Raw genomic sequence first — 21,096 nt, 5'->3', positions numbered from 1 at the left:
GGAACATTGAAAAACGACTTAAAAAGCAAAAAGTCATCTCCAAGGGCAAAACGGTAATTTTATAATTTTAACAATTAAAAATTTCAAAATTAAAACATTAATTAATGTAAAGTGAAATCCTAATCAAAATCTTAAAGTCAATCAAGTAAGACTAAAGTCAAAATCTTAAAGTCAATCAAGTAAGACTAAAGTCAAAATCTTAAAGACAATTAAGTAAGACTAAAGTCAAAATCTTAAAGTCAATCAAGTAAGACTAACATCAAAATTAAAGTCAATCGAGTAAGACTAAAGTCAAAATCTTAAAGTCAATCAAGTAAGACTAAAATCAAAATCTTAAAGTCAATCAAGTGAGACTAAAAGTCAAAACCCTAATAGAATTCTAATTAAACAATAACTCTATTTAAAACAATTCTAATTAAACTATAACTCTACCTAAAACAATTCTAATTAAACACTAACTCTATCAAAATAAGCACTAAAAAAAATCTATAAATAGGGGTCTCTACAACCTATTTTCGTATCAAAAAGAAAATCCTAATAAAAGTAGGTCAAGAAGCCTTCCCAACCTTCCCAAAACCCTAATTTTGCAGCCCTAACTCCTTACCTAACATCCATACCCCAACTTTAGCTTAAAAAACACCTACAAATCCTTCCAAAACACCCAGAAATCCATAAATAAAATCAGAAAAATTCAGAAGGGGTTACTTTATCTTGACGATCTGAAGCGAATCCAGTGACAGAATGAAGCGAGGAGTGCTGTACAAGGAACGGTTCTATCAGATCTGAGGGAACAAAACCGTTGCGTTCGTAAAGGTGATTATTTTTATTTTTTTATTACTTAGGTCTTTTTAGCAATGTAGTTTTATTTGGGAATTAGTAGAGACCGATGTTTGTCGGGCGGGGTTGGTGCCTAACACCTTTCAACCCCGTAATGTGATTCTCGAACTCAATATTTTTTAGTAGATTAGTTGTTTGTTTATCCGTTTCGAGTCAATATTCGGTTTCTAAACCGTAATAACTAGGTGGCGACTCCCAAACCTCGAAGGTCAAAGCGGATCCGCGTACCCCGCGGATCGAAGGCGCTTTCACTATTATGCTCAAGAATCTACCAAATTTTTTTTAAATAATTTCCTTGATCATAAAATTGTCGAGTATTCGATGGGACATTCAAAAAGTTGATAACTATAAAATTCCATTTGAGTCAATCTGAAAGTTGAAGGAATATTATTTGCAATGTCCCAATATTTTAGATCAAGTGTCCATTTAAGCTCACCATGAGAAAAAATGAGAACATAATGTAATGGTAAGTACGTTGGGTGATATTCAGTAATTCGCATCAATCCACAACCACCTTTTAGGTGCATGATTATATCTCTCATACTTCATACCTCACTTCCATCTCTAGGTAATATAACTTCAATCTCATTTATTGTTGATAAATTGTAATGGTGACGATCTATCACAGAGTTATAATGTAAATAAATCGGTACATCATTCTCCAAATTAATATTTTCATTTAAAATCTTATATGCTTGAAGAAATTTCGATGAGAAATTGTTATAATGCAGTAGAGTACCATGTATAATATTTAAGACATCTCGATATAAATGTGGATTTTTTTTTTTAGTGTGAGTATCCAACGCTACGCTAGGATCAGAAATGTATAGTTGACAGTAAATAACATCTTGCTCTAATTCTGGTAGAAACGATCCAATTTGATGATGCAATTTTTCATGAATGGTAAAAGATGGCATCTATAGACACCTTATTTTGCGACCACCTAATTCAATAATTCGTCGCCTATTTTTTCCCAGTTCTTCCCCATTCTCACTCTTTTCTATATGCGCATCGTATACATTACATACGCTTAAGATCACTACATTTACACTTGACCTTGTAAGTTCCATATTTTGTCAATCCCGAGACACATGTTGAGTGTCGGATCGATTTGCCATTGAAGACATATGAAGACTCCGTTAAAACTGCTCAATCGTACACGCCTCAACAAAAAGCTCCCATGTGTGTGCACAAAGCCTAAGAGGTAATGAGAGTACTTAATACCATTCTCCAACACTTAGATGATTGATAGGACCCGTAGTAACTAGGAAAACTCTTTCCTCGACCCGTTCGCTCATCAGACCTTTCGAAAATCAAATATGGATATAGAGGGGACATTAAAGCTTTGACCACCCTAAAATCATTTTCTGTCCTTGTTACTTTATAGGTGTCAATATATAGGTAAAATCTAGCACACCTTCAAACCGTTTCGACTTCGGACTTCCCGAAAGCTCATTTTGACCAGAAATGATAAAAGGGTATTTTGATCATTTTACCTATTTTTATCATGGCCCACCCCTTTATGGAAATTTGAGGGTGTTCTAAATAGTAATATCTATCAGCATCCTGAACGGCATACAAAACAGAACTACCGTTTGAAAGTTATGGTCAAAACACTCTACGGGGGCATTTTGGTAATTTATTGATGTGCCTCACTTGTGGCTGACGGTGCCATGGACAGCAAGTGCTCAAATGGTCATATTTATGACCGTTGAGCCACAAATTTGCTCTCTTCTCATATATAACAACTCCAACTCATTCATTTGGGTTGGTTGAAGCTTGAGAGAAGTAAATCCTCCATTTCTACATACTTTTAACCTTCTCTCCAGCAATGGAAGGGCTCAAACTTCATTGAAAATCGTTTTAACCCTTTGCCCTTCCTTTGGATCAACCCTAGAGATGATTGCCTCTCCTCTCTCTACATTTTGAGTGTCTTCTCTACTTTCATGAGATTCTAACTTAAGTGAACCCTTCAACATTCCTAGACTTCTCATTTGATCCCTCTCTGCTCATCAAACGTCACCTTGCACACACATTGGTATATTCATGGAGCAAGGAGTAAAAAGGAGATGATGGTAGGAGTAATTACAAGTAGTCGATGAACTCGAAAGCTTGATTGGAAGATCCAACCGTCGAGACGTACTTGTGAGCTCAATGACTCGAAGAACTCAAGATCTCCATTGACAAATCTTATAAAGTTGAGTGAGTCTTTGATTTTGTTTTTAATTTTAAAAACATATGGATGTGGTTACTTGGTTCAGCCATCAAAAATCAAGCTCTTAATTATAATTGAGGATTCTTGACAAGAGTAGAGGTTTATGAGTTTCCGAGGAATAAAACTCACAATTTCGAAAGAATACGTTCTCTCGATCTTAAGATTTTAGAATTTAGCCTATGTATAAAAAATTCTATGTAAAAGGTTTGAGGTGAACCATACACCCCTTTGATAGTGAACACCAAGTTCCTAGGTAGGAACCTTGAGAGTAGATGTAGGCACGTTGTTGAACCACTATAAAATGCTTGTCTCGTGTTTGTGAAAATGCTTATATTAGTTTACACTTAGATGAATGTGTGCTATAAATGTATACTATGCTAAGTATGTCATGCCATGAATGTTTAGATTCTAAGAGAATTTCAATTGCATTGCAAACTAGAGACTTGCCATGAGAATGGATGTAAGCACATTGCCGATCCATTAGATGATGTATGTTTTGTGCATGTGTTTATAATTCCGCAATTTACACTTGAATGTTTTGAATGTCATGCGATGCCATAAAATGCCGAATAGGTAAATTGTATATGAATGTGTCATTGAATGACATGATTAAATGAATGATTAAATTTCAAGTGTATTTTCATTAAATGCATTTTAGAGACATAAGTGCCAAATCGATGCTAGGTGAATGACTTAGAACACATAGTCAAATTATCAATCTAAGTTAAAATTGGATAAATCGAAAGAAATTTTAATTATCCTATTTACCCCCCTCTAGGACTAGATATGGTACGAAGCACGTATTTTCAATTAGTATTAGAGCCAGGTTACTCTTAATAGGCTTAATTTCCTAGAGTTGATCCCAAGTCTTTGAACCATGTGTAAGTCTGTCAATGGTCATCCTCTAGACCTCCATCCATCCATCAGCTCCGTTATGCATATATGTAAATGAGGATTGTGATCTTAATCAATTCCCTTGAGTTGTGATTTTTGGTACTTAGTAGAGGAAGGGTATGAGCCACCCAAACAATTAAAAATTGATATTTGTCATAATATGAGAATACTAAATTCTATACACGTTGGCATTGCCCCAAGTGAACTCAAACATATTGTCACATATCGATCGGCTAAAGAAGCTTTGCTTCCTTAGAAACCTACGTTGTCAAAACTTCAAACTTCAAATGTTTACAAATTATTTTGAGAACATTAGGATAGAATAAAATAATTTTGTCTGAGAACTTTATGTAAAACTTAAAGACTGTTGTATTTCCATGTACTTCCTAAGATAGCTTGTTCCGGAAGGAAGAATTTACACGAAAATTCTTAGGTCCCTTCCTAGGAGGTTTGGTCCCATTGCGACCTCGAATATAGTTCCGAGATGTGAACCATGAGTATTGAAGAACTCATGGTTTGCTCACCATGGTTAAGTTCCATCTTGAAGGTCCTCCCTAAAAGGGGTAGACGGTGGTCCTTGTTAGTACCTCATTTTGTCAATCCCAAGTTAGTCGTATATTGTCGAGTTGTAACCATTGGTAAACCATGTTCAAGCCACATGGAGACACATCGTAACGAAACAACCTAACGACAAATCATTCGTGTGTCAAACCCAATCAAAGACATGGACCATCATCGAAATCACTTATATATATAAGTGGAACTTTAGAATATGCCAGTATTGTACATCACTTAGTATTCAAAGCTAACCCCAAAATGGCTCGATTTCAAGTGAAATTGAAGCTGTCGGCAGGAGTGGAGGATCCACCGTTAGCCACCGACAACCCAAACTGGAAGTCTTCTATCAGTGGCAGAAGCTTAAACTTGTTGGTTCCACCAACATCCACCGCCAGAACAAAATGGAAAAACATCTATCGGTGGTAGAAGCATGGTTCTGTCAGTTCCACCGACAGAATGCTCATCGATCCCACCGATGACTATTGGAGGTCCCATCGACACTATTGCCGACAATGTTCAACGGTAACATTTTCGATTGTTGAATTTGGTCGGTGCCATTGACAGAATGAATGTGCAACCGACAGAAAGCTGTTGAAATGCAATTTCTATAAATTAGAAGCACTTGGCTTCTTTGCTTTTGATCAACAACTCTTTAACAAAGCTATCCTCTAAATAGGTAAATTTCATGTCATCTCATTCCTTCTCCCATCCTTGAGGAAAATAGTGAGAGTAATCTAGATGTTGAGGACATGACTTTGATGGGGACAAATTTTGTCCATATGAAGAGAGGTTAACATAGTTTCAGTAAAATGAGTTATCCTGATAACGAAAGGCAATCCATTGGTAGACCTCCATATATGTCAAAGGATGATACTGAATACTATCACAGTGGAGGTATTGGCTAATTTTCCACAGTTTCTTTCTCAAAGCCTAGAACAATCAATTTCCAAATATCTAGGTTCAACGGAACAACTGGCTACACAAACTATGTGGGTTGACTCAAATGAGTCAGAGGGTGTTGAACAAGCATCTTCAAAATTTGAAGACTGTAACACATTAGGATCCATATGGAATCCACCACAGTCTCCATCCTTTTTGTAGATGAAGTTGAGGATGAACAGATATTGGTAAATCAATATTATCCTCAAGTAGCCTCTCTTTCTGATGAAGAAGTCGAGAAAGTCACCTGCAATTTCTCTGGATAAATTGGTCACATTAAAATTGAATACAAGCCATTTACTCCAGAACCACCCTAATCTCTATTGGTATATCTTCAGTGGTAGAGTAAAAGTTGCATGGGTTAGGATAACTCCCTTACAGAAAGTTGGATCATCTGTAGAGTAAGAAAAGTCATCCATGTCCAAGGAAGTGAGGTATTTTTCACCTCCTAAAGTGAACAATTTTGTGAGGGACTTATTCAAGTTCAAGATCACCAAAGAAAAGTAGGTCCCCCACTTAATACTCACTAAGGAAGATGAAATCTGAACTTTATAAGTAAATCCCTTCTCTTCCTAAAAACAATCCTCCATCCCAAAGGATGTGTTTTAAACTGAAAAGTTAAATCAAGGGATAACCAGTACCACGTGATTCACATCCTTCTTAAGGTAAGATATTTCACAAAATGATATTTGGATAGTGGTGACTCCAAACACAAGACCAGTGACCAGAGTTGATTCAGTCTCTTGGCAGATTTTAATGGAGGTTCTGTCACCCTTGGTGATTGTTGTATCGGTAGGATTGTTGGGTGTGATATGGTCAATGGATCAACAATGCCCAAGGTTGAAATTGTTTTCTGTGTAGATGGTTTGACATATAACTTCCTCAGCACATCTCAAATATGCGACAAAGAACAATTGGTGAGTTTCAACCGTAAGGTGTGTGAGATCTCAGATATTAATAGAAAACTGATCATGAGAGATCTCTGCACATCCGATAACTGTTATGTTATTGAAGACACCAGAAAAACCACCATTCTGTGTGTGAGTAATGTGGCTCAAGTTGATGAGGTCCAGTTATGACATCAAATATTGACCATGTTCACTACAAGAACCTGTCTCGACATGTTTCAAAAATATTAGTTAGAGGTTGCCAATGTTAGGCAATAAAGTTAGATAAGTTTGTGGAGGAAGTGTCATATTAGTAAACAAGTTTGTAGTACCCACAAAAAGATAAAAACTCTAGCTACCTCAAATCCTTTAGCATTATTTTACATGGATCTTGTGGATCCCATAAGATTTCAAATTCTAAGAGGTAAGAGATATCTTCTAGTAATAGTTGATGATCACTTCAACTCTGTTGGGTTGCATTCTTAAAGGATAAATTGGATACATTTGATGGATTTGAGAATGTCGTTAAGCAACTTCAAACAGAAATAGAGTCCATTGTTGGACGGATCTGAAGTGATCATGGTAGAGAGTTTGAATAGTCAGCCCACTTAACTCTGTGATAATTACATGTTCTGAAAAAAATTCTCATCTCTATAGGTCCTTTAGCATTATGGTGTTGCTGAGAGGATCAACTCTGTTCTATAGGAAATGGCTCGTTATGCTTCATAGTAAGATTTTTGAGTCAAGGTTGTAAACTTTGCCTGATACCTTATTCCTTTGTATATCTTAGAGCAGGTTTGATCAACAATCGATGAACTATGGAACAGTTTTCCTCCTAGTATCAAGTTTTTCAAGGTCTTTAACAACAAATGTTATACTCTTTAGAGACCATGAAAACCTGGGAAATGTTAACTTGAGATATGGCAAGGTTATATGTTGATAAATTCATAGTTGTCTTTATCGAGTCTTCAATTAGAAAACCTACTTCATTCAATAATCCATCAATGTTGTGATTAACGATCAACCAACGGAGGACATAGGTTCTATTGATTCGACGATAAATGATGAGAAAATATTTCCTATCTCTTCCCTGTCGTCGTCTCCCTCTGTTGTGCCAAAACTTCACGGCTATAGGAGACATTCACTTTTGAGTCCAAAAACTCACAAGTTGATCAAAATTGATAAATTTAAATGAGCAATATGTGTTATTCTTCCAAAATTATGCTCTATTGTCCAAACAAGTTCCTATAGGTAAATTTGAAATCGTAGACCCATAATTATTTTAAAATAGACCTATTCGAGGAATGAAAAGACTTTTTGCTCTCCGACATAAAATTTGATTTGAGTTTGAGACTCTCGAGTTTGTGTACTTTTATTGGTATATCTGACGTTCAGACCTCATTTCCGTAAATTTCTTCTTTTTATAAATTTTCTCGTTGTCGGAGTTAGTGTGGCCACATTATCCAGAAATCCATCTTATTTCAAGAACATGTTGTTTATTGGTAAATTTGGATACATATATCCTCACACTGTTCTTAAAATGTGACCATTTAAGGATGATGGAGCCTCATTGCGTCCTGTCAACCATTGCCCAAGTAAACATACATATGTTGGACAATCTTTGATTCTCAGTTTTCACATCAACCTTGTAAATCTTGAGCGAAAATCATTTTTGTGTGTCTATTAGTATATTCGAGGATTTCAAGCCTCCTTGTTCCGAGTCAAAAATTGACCGGATGCTTGTGTGTACCACGGAACTCCGTTGGTCCACCAAATTTGAGTCGAAAGTGGCAAATATATTTTGTTCCACTCTTAGGCTCCCAAACTTGATTCTTTTACAAATATTTCTCATATTTTAATTACTTGGTGAGCATAATAACCAAATGTGGTCACGTGGCACAATTCATGCATTTAACTGCCTCGTGTGAGTATTCAAATTGGTAATTCTTTAAATCTGCTCACACGTTTATTATGCTACAACTGCTATACTTTTATTTGCAAACTTTATTATCTTGCTTGCATATTATGCCAATATTTCAATAGTTAAATCATTTTGGCATTTATTCTTCATACAGTTGTCCCTTCATAGTAACATCATTTACAACTGTCACGTGTGCATTCGATCGCTCATTTGCATATCTTCTATTATTTTGCACATGTTGGCATATTACAATCATAAGTCATTGAGTAATATTTTTATATGTCGTTTATCATGCCATGCCAATGCTTAATAGTAAAACATTTTGTTATGTTTTGTGTGCATTTGATCAATTATTGGCATATCATTTAAATTATGCACGCTTCTATGCATAGTCTGACACTGCTTTATTTAGTTATATTTTCTTTGTGCCAATCAACATGCCATGCCTATGCCTCATAGTTTTATTTTTTTGGCATGTCCTTGTTTGCTTCCATCATGCATTTCGCTCTGATAGTCATACTAATTGATTGCATGTGTACTATTCCCCTGTGTTTATTGGGTATACATTTTGTATCGACATTGGGTTGATTACGCCCTTTGTCAAATACTGACAAAAAGGGGGAGAATGTACTTTCCACTCGTGTGTCTTGTTTCAGTTTAATTTTATAGGTAAATTATTCAGGGGGAGCAGTACCAAAGGGGGAGTAAAACAGTTAGAATCTTATGTTTTTAATTTTAAACACTTTTGTAAGATTCTAATCGGATGTAAGTTGTGTTGGTCATTCCAGGAATGTTTCCCAGCCTTTTTGGTCTATTTAGGATTTTGTCTCGTAATTGACAAAGGGGGAGATTGTAAGTTCCATATTTTGTCAATCCCGAGACACATGTTGAGTGTCGGATCGATTTGCCATTGAAGACATATGAAGACTCCGTTAAAACTGCTCAACCGTACACGCCTTGACAAAAATCTCCCATGTGTGCACAAAGCCTAAGAGGTAATGAGACTACCTAATACCATTCTCCAACACTTAGATGATTGATAGGTCGACCCGTTCGCTCATCGGACCTTTCGGGAATCAAATATGGATATAGAGGGGACATTAAAGATTTGACCATCTTAAAATCATTTTCTGTCCTTGGTACTTTATAGGTGTCATTATATAAGTAAATTCTAGCACACCTTCGAACCGTTTCGACATCGGACTTCTCGAAAGCTCGTTTTGATCAGAAATGATAAAAAAGGTATTTTGACCATTTTACCCATTTTTATCATGGCCCACCCCTTTGTGGAAATTTGTGGATGTTCTAAATAGTAATATCTATCAGCTCCCCGAACGGCATACAAAACGGAACTACCGTTTGAAAGTTATGATCAAAACACTCTACGGGGGCATTTTGGTAATTTACTGATGTGCCTCACTTGTGGCTGACGGTGCCACAGACAGCAAGCGCTCAAACGGTCATATTTATGACCGTTGAGCCACGAATTTGCTCTCTTCTCATATATAACAATTCCAACTCATTCATTTAGGTTGGTTAAAGCTTGAGAGAAGTAAATCCTCTATTTCTACATACTTTTAACCCTCTCTCTAATAATGGAAGGGCTCAAACTTCATTGAAAATCGTTTTAACCCTTTGCCCTTCCTTTGGATCAACCCTAGAAATGATTGCCTCTCCTCTCTCCAGATTTTGAATGTCTTCTCTACTTTCATGAGAGTCTAACTTAGGTGAACCCTTCAACATTCCTAGACTTCTCATTTGATCCCTCTCCGCCATCAAACGTTACCTTGCACACACATTGGTATATTCATGGAGCAAGAAGCAAAAAGGAGATGATGGTAGGAGTAATTACAAGTAGTCGACAAACTCGAAAGCTTGATTGGAAGATCCAACCGTCGAGACGTACTTGTGAGCTCAATGACTCGAAGAACTCAAGATCTCCATTGACAAATCTTATAAAGTTGAGTGAGTCTTTGATTTTGTTTTTAATTTTAAAAACATATGTATGTGGTTACTTGGTTCAACCATAAAAAATCAAGCTCTTGATTAGAATCGAGGATTCTTGATAAGAGTAGAGGTTTGTGAGTTTCCGAGGAACAAAACTCACAATTTCGAAAGAATACGTTCTCTCGATCTTAAGGTTTTAGAATTTAGCCTATGTATAAAAATTTTTATGTAAAAGGTTTGAGGTGAACCATAAACCCTTTTGATAGTGAACACCAAGTTCCTAGGTAGGAACCTTTGGAGTGGATGTAGGCACGTTGCCGAACCACTATAAAATGCTTGTCTCGTGTTTGTGAAAATGCTTATATTAGTTTACACTTAGATGAATGTGTGCTATGAATGTATACTATGCTAAGTATGTCATGCCATGAATGTTTAGATTCTAAGAGAATTTCAATTGCATCGTAAATTAGAGACTTGCCATGAGAATGGATGTAAGCACATTGCCGATCCATTAGATGACGTATGTTTTGTGCATGTGTTTATAATTCTGCAATTTACACTTGAATGTTTTGAATGTCATGCGATGCCATAAAATGCCGAGTAGGTAAATCGTATATGAATGTGTCATTGAATGACATGATTAAATGAATGATTAAATTTCAAGTGTATTTTCATTAAATGCATTTTAGAGACATAAGTGCCAAATTGATACTAGGTGAATGACTTAGAACACATAGTCAAATTATCAATCTAAGTTAAAATTGAATAAATCGAAATAAATTTTAATTATCCTATTCACCCCCCTCTAGGACTAGATATGGTACGAAGCACGTATTTTCAGACCTAACAAGTACTATGCTCAAGAAGGTACACATTTAGATGACCTAGATACTACAACACTAGAAAATATGACCTTGAGACTTAGAAAGAATCATATCATGACCAAATAAAATTTCTCATCAAAATTAAAAAAATTTGATAAATTAAAGAAAATACCCTTTGCATGTCTCATACCTCTGAAATGTCTCAAAAGTACTATCATTGTTCTCAAAATGAAATTTTGAGTCTAACGACTAAAATTGATAAAAATTATGAAAAATTCCAAAAATAATCAAAATGTCCTTAAATGTTCGACTTTTACTTAGAAATCATGATTTCTAGGAGAACATGATTTTGAGATAGAAAATAAATATTCCGACAACATTCATACAAATTAAAAAGGTTTAAAGATCCCACGCTTGGAAAAATCATAAATTTTTACATGAAATGATGATTTTAGTCACATGATATGTCAAATTTTTCACATAAAATGATAAAAAAAAAACTCACATAAAATGATAAATTTTGATCACAAAATGAAAAAATGAAAAAATTGAAACCCTAATTTGAAAATTAAATTTTTTTATAATTAATCCAAACCTGAAAAAATCTCTTTAAATTCAAATTTCAAAAATTTTAAATCTTAATTGGGTATTGATATTTATCAATTAGATGTTTTCAAATTTTTTATTTAATACACTCCAATTTAGAGTGCAAAACATAAAATGAAGATGAGGTGCCCTCATAGGTCTCACATGGAATCTTATCTCATTTTCTATAAATTAGTACCCCTCTACATTACAAAAAGAGGAGAAAAAAATTAAGATCCAAATCGAAAAAGAAAATATAGAGGAGAAGGGAAAATTGACAAAAAAAAAAAGGAAAAGAGAAGAGATTCAACAAGAAGGTTCGAAAAAACAAGAAGAGAGAATAGCGTACCTTTTTTCCTCTTTCATTTCATCACAAACCCCTCAGCCTCCCTTTGCATAGCCACACAGCAACCTCGGCCTTCATCTTCTCTTCTTCCCAATCTTTTTATTTTATTTTTTTATCTTAGTCTCATAAACACGCCTTCACTTCATCATTTTCACGCCAAAATCGACTAAACCCTTTAAGCCATCTTCTTATCCAATAGTCCCCCATCTCATCCTATAGCTTCTACTTACCATCTCCATTAACACTCATCTTTATGCTCATCTTAAAATAGTCATTCTATTTTTTATCTCACTCTCTTGCTCTCTTCTGTGGATTAGCTAAGCCTCAGTCCCCTTCTCCTCAATCATCTTTTTCCCCTCTATCACAACCCTTTCATTTTCTTCGTCTCATCCTTAACAACCCCTATGCCACTTCCCCTACCTTTTTGTTTCAACCCAAAATCATGACTCTCTAACTTCATCTTCTTTACGTCCAACCTTTCGTAAACATGTCAAACAACAGCTCCATTAATACCTTTAGCAGCCCCCACGGACTCCTTTTATTTTTGTACAACAGCTCTATTAGTACCCTAACAATACTATTTAAATCACCCATCGACATTTGGTTTTAGCAATACACAAATATTTTCTTTATCACATTCTAATCACAACCCACTCCTCTCAAAACATCAATCTCATAATTTTCATGTTTTTCTTTTCGCATGCGATAACAAGAAAAAGAGGTAACTTCGGGCTATCGAACCCTAATCCGCTCACAAGACTCACATCGCAACGTTGTGTTTCAAACCTCATGCAAAAACGTTCAAGCATTTCAGCTTTTTTCTGAAGGGACCTTGGAAATTAGAAATTTTCACTCTACTAAGGTTAGTTGGTTTTTATTAACTTTAGTCGAGTCAACTCGATGGATAAAATGTCTTTTTTAAACTCAATCAGTTAACCCATTTTTCAAAAATCCATATTTTGAAACATTAAAAAATATTTTTTATAGTCTAAGTCGTTTTTATCGAATTTTAAAACTCACCAAGTTAACTCTTTGAATTCGATAATCTTTTCAACATTTCAAGCGTTTTTTTTGAATTATGTTTGGTTTGATCCCAAAAGATATTTGGGGTACATAGGCAACTTGAGAAGTCACTTCAGGCGCGACAAATTTTCTTTTTTGCTTTCATAAATTTACTTTTCAAAATTTCCGACGAGTTGACTTAGTAATTTTTTTAGTATTATACATTCTCAATTTGGCTTTACCTTGACCTTTGACCATATACTTCTAGTTGACTTTAGGTTTGACCTAAGTAGTTTTGACCTTAACCTTGACCTTAGTTTCTCAAATTGACTCTAGGTTTGACTTTGACCCCTAGTTTAATTTTAGTGTCCTCTTGTTGACTGTAAGATAGTCTTGGATTGTAGTAGAAACCTATCACTTTGATTGGTTGGATTCGGTGCCTAACACCTTTCCAAACCCATAATCCATTCGAGGTCATTTTATGGTTCCTAGACCTAAACTAGGTAGAGACTCCCAAAATTGGATATGCACCCATAGGCCGAGGGTATTTTTACAAATCTATACTATTATGTCAACAAATTTATAAAGTGTAGTTGAAAAACATATAACGCTGAAATAGTTTTGAAAATTTATCGATGACATTAGTCATTCCTATCGGTGGCTGTCAATACCATCGACAGAGATGAACCAACCTCGAATTGTTCTTAAAAAATTTCTTTGATTTTACCCCAAATTTATCCGAATATTTTTTAAAGTCTTTCAAACATAATAACAATCATAAATACTATGGTAACTACTTTGTTTATATTTATTAAAATAATATTTACAAGTTTAATCAACTAATCATGTATGATTTTTGAAGAAAACATCCCTAGATTGAAATCTTAATTGAGTTCTAAGATATAAAACTACTTTCTATAAAGATTTTAGTAAGTAGAAGGTATAAGAGAAGAGGTCCTACTTGATTGAGTCTTCTACGAATGATCGACTCTAAGCGATCATTTTTATCTAATCTCAAAAGTTCTTCGACTAAAATGTATTTTTTCTTGGATCAATCTGAAGCCTTTGATGAGATGAATTTTTTTTTCTTTCTTCGAGCCTTGAATCCCACTTTACAATCTTCGAATCAAGCTTTTAGTTCTAGGAAGACTAAGGTTAAGTTTCAGTCAAGAGAAGAGATTAACATTTTGTAAATTTTTTCTAACTTTAGTATTTATAATGATTTACGGATGTAAATGTTAATTTCAAATTAGTTTTATTTTTTTTTAAAAGTCTATGTCTTGTGTTCCATTTTTTACAAACTTATTTTCTATTTTGGATAATTTTTTGAACAAAGCAAATGGTATTCTCGGATTTTCAATAAACATTTTCTAAAAAAAATTATTTCTAAGTGGTCGAACTTAACCATTAATCAAAATTCCTCGAGATACACAATAAGTTTCTAAGAGATTACAAACTCACTCACTAAAAGAAAATTTTTTCCTCAAAATTAAGATACGCCTCAATCTAAAAATAGATATGGAAATCACACTCTCATCTCCGTTTCTTTTTCCCAAGTCGCTTCTTCGACATTGTGAGATGTCAAAAGTACTTTCACTAATGGGATAGCTTGCAATCTCAACATCTTCTCCTTACGATTAAGAATCTGTATTGGCCCCTCTTAGTATGATATGTCTTCTTATAAATTCAAGGATTATTAGTCTATAACGTAAAAAGGGTCTAATGTATATTTTCTCAACATTGACACATGAAACACATTATGAATCCTCTCGAACTGATCTAATAAAGTTAACTTGTATGCAATCATGCCCATCATTTCTATGATCTCAAATGATCCTATTTTTCTTGGCTTCAGTTTACCCTTTATCCCAAATTTATTATTTTCTATTTTAGATGATATCCTCAAGAACACAAAATCACCCACAATAAACTCCAGTGATCGTCTATAATGGTCTGTATAACTCTTATGTCTATATTATACTACCCAAAATCTCTCTTAGATGATTATAATCTTCTCGGTGGTTTCTAAAACTACGTCAGCTCCCAAAAAAATATTGTCCCCAACTTTTGCCCAAAAATTTAGTGATTTATAGGGTCTACCATACAACGCTTCAAACGGTGTCATGCCTATGTAAGATTGATAACTATTGTTATAGGCAAATTTGGTTAATGCCAAAAGATTCTTTTAGTTACCTCCAAAATCTAGCACACAACCCCTCAACATATCCTCTAATATATGAATAACTCGTTCTGACTGTCCATCTGTCTGTGGGGGAAATGTTGTACTCATCTTCAACTTTGTTCAAAAATAACTTTAAAACTTGGCCAAAATTGGGATGTAAAACGTGGATCCTTATTAGATAGAATTGAAACTAGGACTTCATATAACTTTACTGTCATTGAAATATCAATCATGCACAATATATCTACGGTATAAGTCAACTTAATAGGTAGGAAATGAGCAGATTTAGTAAGTCTATCCACGATCACCCATACTGCATTGATCCCATCACTTGTTTTTAGCCTTTACCTAATGAAAAGGCACATATATCGACTCACATATTAAATAATGTATTTTTTCATTCTTGGCCACCTAGATGAATAGGAAAGTACGACTTATAAGCTTCATTCATGATATTTTTCCTCAACGAGGTATTGTGAGGAACCTGAAGTCTTTTCTTGAGCCTTACACACCATCATCATCAACTCTCCAACAGTAATTATCAATATCCTCGTCTTTCTTTTGATATATTTCTCATTCTTTATCCACCTTCTATGCCTCAATAACTCTTGAAATGATTTGGGGTTGTATCCTTATTTGAATTACATAAGTCTTCTGTTCATCTGTTTTTGAGAGAATATTGAATGCAAAATTAGTCATTATTTTTATCACTCTTCATTCATCCGTCCTTATATGAGCAAACACCCCATCTTTCTTGTGACATAATGCATTTTCCATCATCTTAGTCTTATCAGGATGGTAATGTAATGTGAAGTCGTAGTTCTTCAAGTATTCCATCCATCGCTTTTGTTTCATATTCAAATCGTTCTGTTAAACAAATATTTGAGGCTCTTGTGATCAGAATATACTTCAAATGTCTCCTCATACATATAGTATCTCCAAATTTCGAGTACATGGACTATAACTACCAACTCTAAATCATGAATCGAATAATTCTTCTCGTGGATCTTTACCTATCTCGATACATTAGTAATCACCCAACCATCCTGTATTAGCACACAACCAAGTTCCATGTGAAAATCATCTACATAAATGACATATTTCTCTTTTGACATAGACACTATCGAAACTGGTGTCGTACTCAATCGAGTTTTTAATCCTTAAAATGCTACTTTACAATTATCTATCCATTCAAACGTGATACCATTTTGTGTTAACTTTGTTAGTGACGAAGCTATCTTGGGGAAGTCTTCTACAAATCTATGGTAGTATCCCACAAGTCCAAAAAAACTCCTGATCTTAGTAATTGTAGTTGGTCTTTGCCAATTCGTAATTGTTTCAATCTTAGATGCGTCCATAGATATCCCATCCTTAAAACCACATATCCCAAGAATTTTATCTTATCCAACCAAAATTCACATTTAGACAATTTTGCGTAAAGTTTCTTCTTGCGCAATATGTCAAGTATGATATTTAGGTGGTCTTCATGTTCTTGAGTAGATAAGAAAATTGTCAATGAAGACAATAATGAAGTCATTCAGGTAATCCCAAAACACTCGCTACATAAGGTCCATAAACATTGTAGGTGCATTAGTCAGACCAAACGACATCGTTCGGTACTCGAAGTTCCCTAATCGTGTCTTGAATGTTGTCTTAGAATATTTTCCTCTTTGATCTTCAGCTGATGGTATCTAGATCTTAGATCAATCTTACAGAAGTATTTGACACCTTTCAATTGATCAAACAAATCATTAATCTTAAGAAATAGATACTTGCTCTTTATAGTCACCTGGTTTGATTTTCGGTAGTCAATGCATAACCTCATTGACCCATCTTTCTTCTTCACAAATAAAACTAGAGTACCCTAAGGTGAACTTCTCGGATGAATAAAATCTAGTCCCGTCAATTGTGATGCCCCGCCAAATGCTAACACAAAGTCCCATGTCAAATCTCGAGGCATAAGGTGGTGCATCGAAATTTCGGCATGGTCCCATCTGTTTATGTTAGCATTCCAAGGCGTTCAACCTGCACCTGATAAACGACATACAATCTTGCATATGTACATACAAAATATCACAATAGTGGAAGCCTACATACATCTAATAACGTACGATAGATTAGAGTGCGGAAGGATAACAAAGTACAGAATTATACAATTATTTCCTCACTCTAACAAAAGTCCTAACGCTCGATATAAAAAAAATCCATAATACGGCTAAACGAATCTGATACCATTAGGGGTATAGCCCCAATACTCACCAAGTGACAGACTCTGGCAGTCTATCTGACCTACTAAATGATTCTCACTCGTTTTCTACACCTGTCTCGCCATGCTTCGAATCTGAAACTAAAAAATAGATAAAGAAAGGGTGAGTAACAATGGTTACCCAGTAAGGAAGAAAACAATTTCTATCGATAACCTTTCCTAACATAAATGAATAAACGTACTGAATCATTTTAAAATAAGTAAAGTTTTACAGAAGAAACTACGATTAACTGGTACATTAGCCAGGGATGAGCAACTACACGTTTTAAAACTCACATTACATCGATCAGTAGTACTCACTATCACATTTTCTTTTTATACAAGACTAATTGATCAAGTGGAAATATTAAACATGCATTTCATTTTATATATCAAAATAAGACAATAGATACATAATACACAATGGTGGAGTAATGGAATTAGAGAGTTGGGATTCACGACTGGATCGCTCCCAGTCAGGACATGATGTTTCATAATAAAGTATTAATTCTTGATTCTGTGGCTGGTCACTGTTTACCATACTTGCGGGACCATTTATCCGGCTCAGGCTGGCCGTTTGACGTGACCGTAAGCAATAGGTCTTTTTTCGATGTGTCAGAACGTTCGACTACTATAAATTGTTAGTGATCAGTGACTAATCATCTTTGTCTATGCCTATCAGGCGTGCATGTGATTCCCAAATATACAAATCATTCATATACGACCACCTTTACATTACAAGTTTACTGGTAAAGATAGAGAGGAATAACCCGGATTCTAGTTGTGACTCCACTCTCATACGCGTCCCATACCACGTATGAGTTTGGTGGTCTCTACTGTACATCTCAGGATAGTACATCATTCTGGATGATATGACGCACTATCCCTTCAGGCATTCACAGACTCTTTAACAGCTCACAAAATAGCTACATATATATATATATATATATATATATATATATATATATATATGGGTCCCGTTCGCTGGCTAACGGATTGGCAAACATTTTTTAACCGTTCGATAAAATGAAATCTGACGGACGAGATCTAATCTCACACGAATGTTATAAAATTTACAATTTTACAACGCCGTCCCTTAATTTATATATATTTCGTGCTTTCTCCTTATCCTCTTTAAACCCGAGAGAACAGAACAGAGAGTTATGTCTCTCTTCGAAGAGAACTCTCTGGCTCTCTCTTCTCACTCTCTCTCTTACTCGCTCTCACTCTCTCTCTCACACTCTCGCTCTTTCTCCCTCGCACGAACGGGTCACTCTCTCATTCACTCTTGCTGTTTCTCTCTCTCTCTCTCTCGCCCTATTCATCGCTGAAACCCTCGCACAAACGGCTTTCGCTCTCATTCTCTCTCGCACGAACATTAACACGAACGGGACCCTATTCCTCCCTGTAACTCCATCTCACGAACACGAACGGCTGCAAATCTCTCGCTCTATTTGACAGAACTGTAAGTTTTTTTCATTTATTTATTTATTGTGATTTTAGTAAGAATTATTTGAAATAAGCATCTCTATTGAGAAGATTGTGATCTATTTTAAATGGATTTTGATTGTTAGATTTATTGTCCATCCATGGAAATTTAATGGTGAATGTTGTAGCAATCTGTCTGTGGATGACGAATTGAGGTTGAGTTGGATGGTTTTTGGATCATCAAGGGTTTCAAAACCCGAGCAAGAGAATATACAATTCGTTACTTTTTGCAACCTTGAGTTGGCATGTTTCATGTTGTCAAAAATCCAAATAGGATTCATGTTGCTGATCCCAATATTTGGGTTAAGGCATAAATGACGATGATATATTGTGTTACCATATTAACATGTTTAAGTTAAGATGCTATAACTGAACTACATTGCATTCATCAAAATAAATCTTTTGCACAATGTTTCAAATCAACTGAGATATGGGTTTAAGCCCTCTTCCTTTAATGGAATTGATGGTTTCAAGTTTCACGTGCTTGCAGTCAATACCAAGAGCGCTTGAGGATATAAATGTCAAGTAGACTACAGTAAAGGATTTGTCTATGGAGAATAGATGCTATAAAAGTGAAGCTGTACAAGCTACAAGGGTGTTATCCAAGGTGGGACAAGACCAAGATAGACAGAATATTTCTTTTGATTCGTTCAGCTCACCAGACTCCATCACTCGAATTCAGAAGATCCTTCCCTCAAAAGCTAATGTAAGGATACACAAGGCTCAAAACCATGCTAAAAATCCCACTCCTGGTTTGTTAACTAATATCGGCTTTGTTTGTAGATTGATGATGATTACTGGTTCCAGTCGGATCTTGAAGTTAGCATTACTGACTTGTGGGGGTAAGTAACTATATCTTTTTTTTTTTTTGGTCGTAACTGTATCTTGACTATTAGTGTTTTCGATTTGGGTCATGGTGTCATTCTAATACAGTAATATTTTGTTAATTATTGTTCTTTTATGACACCCACAGTAATTGAGGATTGAGCCCAAGTAGGAGAACCCATTCAAGACGATTTTCTAGTTAGTGGCAGTGTAGCACCAGCACAGCTCAGACACAAATAGGGATTCAACATGTAGGGTGAATCAATCACAAAACTCCATTTTAGAGTTTGTAGAGATTGAGATTTAGAGCTTTTTTATTACATATTTATTTGCTTGTTATTGTTATTCTGATTACAAGAGTAAAAGGTGCAGTTTTGTTGAATTATTTGTTGGGGTTGTTTCAATAAGCAATCCTAGGGAACAAGTTGCAGATGTAGAAGCCCTTTTGGATATGGTCTTCATGTATATGTACAGGTACCATGGCCCAAATAAAAGGAGTTGACCATTAATAAGCAGAAACATTTCATCAACTATATGTACAGGTACCATGGCCCTTTTGTGCAGATGCAATAACATTTAGTCACCATATTCTTCATGTATATTCTCTACTGTCACGTATTTCATTGTAAGTTCTTTTACTTCCCTCAATAATAAAATTTCTTATTTTCCTTTTAAGTATACCAACACTCAAGTGAGTAAACAATTCTGAGGCATATAATGATACATAGGGATTGATCCAATTATACATGCTAGAGTGAAGTTTGGACTACCTATGGCCTTCACTATAACCATGATGTCATGGAGCATAGTTGAGTATGGAAAACAAATGGCTGCAAGTGGTGAGCTTAGTAATGCCATGGAAAACAAATGGCTGCCATGGAAGCTCTCCCATGGATTATTTCACTTTAATAACACTTGGTTTTTAAGATGCAGGGATTTCATCCTATAGGTTGTCCGAATGTTCTCAAAACAGGTGTGTGCAGTTCTTTTGCTCATAAACTGTTGTTGTGTTGAATGTATAGTTTTCATATGTGATGGTCAAGAATATTCATTAAATAGTGTTATTTTATTTCTTTAGATCTTGAGTGCATTGATTTTAATGAACTAAAATGCTTTAATCTTTAAAGTGAAATAATCTTGAGTGCATTGATTTTCATAGTTTTCATCCCATTGATTTTATTTCTTTAGATCTTTAGATCATTAAAATGCTTTAATCTTGGTATGAAACTTTGAACCATGCTACTAAATGTAATTCTGTTATGGTTTTATTCCAAATCACCCCCACAAAGTTGGTCCCATCCCTATAAAATAGGAACAGTGTCTATGTGGCAGGCTGTAGTTGGAGTTTAAAACACCTCGGGTTCTTAACCAAGTCATGCATGCAGCAACCAAAGCGTTCCA

The 21,096-nt window shown here is 35.1% G+C and overlaps 1 long non-coding RNA gene across 1 annotated transcript; it reads left to right on the top strand.

Moving 5' to 3' along the window:
- The first annotated feature begins 19,380 nt into the window (after positions 1 to 19,380).
- LOC147404822 (uncharacterized) lies at positions 19,381 to 20,664 on the top strand. Its single transcript, XR_015177260.1, has 3 exons — positions 19,381 to 19,576; positions 19,654 to 19,712; positions 19,844 to 20,664. It is a non-coding gene; the product is annotated as an uncharacterized LOC147404822 (long non-coding RNA).
- The last annotated feature ends 432 nt before the right edge of the window (positions 20,665 to 21,096 follow it).

This window comes from Akebia trifoliata, chromosome 4 (genome assembly GCF_017979445.1).
Source record: "Akebia trifoliata isolate Shusen 1 chromosome 4, ASM1797944v1, whole genome shotgun sequence".
Taxonomy (NCBI): domain Eukaryota; kingdom Viridiplantae; phylum Streptophyta; class Magnoliopsida; order Ranunculales; family Lardizabalaceae; genus Akebia; species Akebia trifoliata.
Note: the sequence above shows the minus strand (reverse complement) of the source record. Positions and strands in the feature narration are given on the sequence as shown.